Below are 4,579 nucleotides of genomic sequence, written 5' to 3'. Positions count from 1 at the left end.
GGCGGTGGACGACGGCGAGGCCTAGGAAGGGAACGACACGGAGGCAGGGAAGACTCGGCAGTTGTTTCCCACGCGGAGGGGAGTACGACTGTACGAGGGTTTACTGGTTCGTCTGCCGTCGCCGGAGAATAACAGCAGGTGTGGGTGAGTAGAGGGATGGCTAGGCCAGCGATGGGAGTACGGTGGGGCGGTGAGGCCTGCGCGGCAGCAGAGCCGGCCGCGGGGAGGAGGGAGCAGGCAGTCCCGCCGGCGCTTGTTTGAGCGGCTGGAGCAGGAAGAGCAGAGATTGAAGAAGCACGACGGCCGTTGGATGGCCATCCAACAGTCACTGCTTGTGCGTCAACCTTTTTTTAGGAAAGCCTCAAATCTGTGGAAAACAGCATACAGCCCATCTGCCATTATTTCTAATAATTTACAGCCCATTTGCTAATTATTAAGGTTTTTTTGGAGCCCATATTCTTTTTGTTAGCATTACAGCCCATATTGTGGCCACGGTTAAAAAATTATACGAAATTTTGCATATTTCGGTGCGGTCCGAACTGTTTTTAATCCCGAAATTTCGACTCACATTCAAACTGATTTTAAAAATAAATGTATATCAATATAAAATCCAACAAATTCTCCACGCATAAAAATTAATGTAATTTAAAATCTCGAAATGAAAAAAAAGATATTTGAAACTAATTGCCGGTTTGATGTGTTTTAAAAATGTACAGCCCATTTCTCATTACTGATGGGCCATTTTCTCGGCCAGCCGAATGAAAGCTCTCCTCGTCTTGAAAGATTTGCAGCCCAACAGGCCTGACAAAGCGACTTACTTGGCAAATCACAAAAAAACTGGGTTGTGGCCGTGGACCCAGCTGTCAGCCTCTCCACGTACAGTACTCTTCCGATGGAAGTCGTTCCTTGACCACGTTGACCACGCCGCGCGGAGAGCACCACGGCGGTGGACGACGGCGAGGCCTAGGAAGGGGACGACGCGGAGCCGGGGAAGACGCGGCAGTGGAAGCCCGCGCGGAGAGGAGTACGAGGGTTCACTGGTTCGGCTGCGGTGTGAGGCTGCCGTCGCCGCAGGGCCTGGCCAGCGGTGGGAATAGTAGGGGGCGGTGAGGCCTCCGCGGCAGCACAGCCGGCCACGGGAGGCAGGAGCATGCGGCACGACCGGCGCTGCTTTGGGCGGCTGGAGCAAGAAGACCAGAGGTTGAAGAAGCACTACGGCCGTTGGATGGACATCGTACGGTCACTGGAGCTAGAATCGTTCATATTGACTAAAGTTGACAAAGGCCCCCGTCCCAGTCAACTTAGTAGGCCCACAAGTCAGCCTCCCACCATGGTGGGTCCCAGCTAGCAGGGGGAGTATTCATTTTTTTGTGCGTAATAAGGAGGCACTTCCTTGCGTGCGAAGATATAGCTGGTGGGTCCGAGCTGTCAGCGGCGGTAACGTTTTTTTCGCGAAATACAGAGGCCCTTTCGGTGGGTCTCTGATGTCAGTGGAGGAATCATTATTTTGCGCGTAATAAGGAGGCATTTCCTTGCGTGCGGCCGTGGACCCAGCTGTCGGCCTCTCCACGTACAGTCCACTTCAGATGCATGTCGGTCGTTGACCACGTTGACCAGGCCGCGCCGAGAGCACCAGGGCGGTGGACGACGGCGAGGCCTAGGAAGGGAATGACACGGAGGCAGGGAAGACTCGGCAGTTGTTTCCCACGCGGAGGGGAGTACGACTGTACGAGGGTTTACTGGTTCGTCTGCCGTCGCCGGAGAATAACAACAGGTGTGGGTGAGTAGAGGGATGGCTAGGCCAGCGATGGGAGTACGGTGGGGCGGTGAGGCCTGCGCGGCAGCAGAGCCGGCCGCGGGGAGGAGGGAGCAGGCAGTCCCGCCGGCGCTTGTTTGAGCGGCTGGAGCAGGAAGAGCAGAGATTGAAGAAGCACGACGGCCGTTGGATGGCCATCCAACAGTCACTGCTTGTGCGTCAACCTTTTTTTTAGGAAAGCCTCAAATCTGTGGAAAACAGCATACAACCCATCTGCCATTATTTCTAATAATTTACAGCCCATTTGCTAATTATTAAGGTTTTTTTGGAGCCCATATTCTTTTTGTTAGCATTACAGCCCATAATGTGGCCACGGTTAAAAAATTATACGAAATTTTGCATATTTCGGTGCGGTCCAAACTGTTTTTAATCCCGAAATTTCGACTCACATTCAAACTGGTTTTAAAAATAAATGTATATCAATATAAAATCCAACAAATTCTTCACGCATAAAAATTAATGTAATTTAAAATCTCGAAATGAAAAAAAAAGATATTTGAAACTAATTGCGGGTTTGATGTGTTCTAAAAATGTACGACCCATTTCTCATTACTGATGGACCATTTTCTCGGCCAGCCGAATGAAAGCTCTCCTCGTCTTGAAAGATTTGCAGCCCAACAGGCCTGACAAAGCTGTCGGCCTCTCCACGTACAGTACTCTTCCGATGGAAGTTGTTCCTTGACCACGTTGACCACGCCGCGCAGAGAGCACCACGGCGATGGACGACGGCGAGGCCTAGGAAGGGGACGACACGGAGCCGGGGAAGACGCGGCAGTGGAAGCCCGCGCGGAGAGGAGTACGAGGGTTCACTGGTTCGACTGCGGTGTGAGGCTGCCGTCGCCGCAGGGCCTGGCCAGCGGTGGGAATAGTAGGGGCGGTGAGGCCTCCGCGGCAGCACAGCCGGCCACGGGAGGTAGGAGCATGCGGCACGACCGGCGCTGCTTTGGGCGGCTGGAGCAAGAAGACCAGAGGTTGAAGAAGCACTACGGCCGTTGGATGGACATCGTACGGTCACTGGAGCTAGAATCGTTCATATTGACTAAGTTGACAAAGCCCTTCGTCCCCGTCAACTTAGTAGGCCCACAAGTCAGCCTCCCACCAAGGTGGGTCCCAGCTAGCCGGGGGAGTATTCATTTTTTTGTGCGTAATAAGGAGGCACTTCCGGTGGGTCCGAGCTGACAGCGGGGGGGGGAACGTTTTTTTCATGAAATACGGTGGCCCGTCAGGTGGGTCCCAGCAGTCAGGGGGCAAACGTTTTTTTCGCAAAATACGGTGGCCCGTCCAGTGGGTCCCTGCGGTCAGTTGGAGGAATCATTATTTTCCGCGTAATAAGGAGGCACTTACTTGCTGCGGCCGTGGACCCAGCTGAGACTCTCCACGTACAGTATACTTCCGATGGAAGTCGTTCCTTGACCACGTTGACCTCGCCGCGTTCCGTTGCATGCATGCGTCCATGGGCGTGGTGCGTCCCCACTGTCAGCCTCTCACGTACAGTCATCTTCCGATGACTCTCGGTTGTTGACCACGTTGACCACACCGTGCCGAGCGCACCCAGACTGGAACGACCCGGAGATGGGGAAGACGGGGCAGTGGAGTCGCAGATGGAGAGGAGTGGGAAACTTCACTGGTTCGGGTGCGCGGCAGCACAGCCGCGGTGCCGCCCACGGGAGACAGGAGCAAGAACAGAGGTTGAAGAAGGAGCACGGCTGTTGGATTAACATCCAACGGTCCAGCTGCTAGAATCATTTGTTGATTAAGTTGACAAAGCCGTGCGTACACGTCCGCTTAGTAGGCCCACAAGTCAGTCACCAAATCTGACGGGTCCCAGCTGTCAACGGGATGAATAATTTTTTTCGCAAAACAAGGAGGCACTTCCTTCCGTGCGAAGATACAGCCGGTGGGTCCCAGCTGTCAGGTGGAGGAAACATTTTTTTCAGCTTAATAAGGAGGAACTTTCCTTGCGTGCGACCATGGACCTCGTGGGTCCCAGCCGTCAGGCTCTCCACGTACAGTCCTCTTCCGATGACTCTCGTTTGTTGACCACGCCGCACCGAACGCAGCGAGGCGGTGGACGACGGCGAGGCCCCGGACGGGAACGACTCGGAGATGGGAAAACGCGGCAGTGGAGTCGCAGATTGAGAGGAGGAGAAGGGTTATAACTGGTTCTGTTGCGGCGTGGGGCTGTAGTCTGTGGAGAATAACAGGAGGTGTCGAGGGGTGGAGGGATAGCCTGGCCGGCGGTGGGGTAGCGCTTCGCAGCGATGCGTGCTAAGCAGAGCCGCTAGCCGCCGGAGGCCGGACCAGGCGGTCCCGGCGACGCTGGAGGAAGAAGACGAGAGATTGAAGGTGCATGCCGGCCGTTGGATATAAATCCAATGGCTGTGGATGACACAATCATTTGTTGACCAAGTTGACAACGCCCTGCGTAGGCTTCGACCTATTGGCCCACATGTCAGCCTGCAAAAATGTGGCATATATTTAACCCATGTTTTCTAGAATGTACAGTCCATTTGCTGGGCTGGGTGAACAAATAATTTCGCGTCAATCAGGCCCATTTATATTTTCTAAGAAAACCCAGCCCATTTGCACTTCCTTGAAATACACGTATTAGGTGGGCTCGTTATATATATAATGTTATGTTAGAAGGAGCAATTAATATCAAAGAATAAACCGGAGAGGCACATTATATATATATATATAATTAAGAAATTAGCGAGTTATTGCTCAAAATAAAAATGAGCGCGTTATTATTAAATTGGTCCT

This window comes from Triticum aestivum, chromosome 1D (genome assembly GCF_018294505.1).
Source record: "Triticum aestivum cultivar Chinese Spring chromosome 1D, IWGSC CS RefSeq v2.1, whole genome shotgun sequence".
Lineage (NCBI taxonomy): Eukaryota > Viridiplantae > Streptophyta > Magnoliopsida > Poales > Poaceae > Triticum > Triticum aestivum.
The sequence above is the reverse complement of the archived record's forward strand: the minus strand, read 5'-3'. Positions refer to the sequence as shown.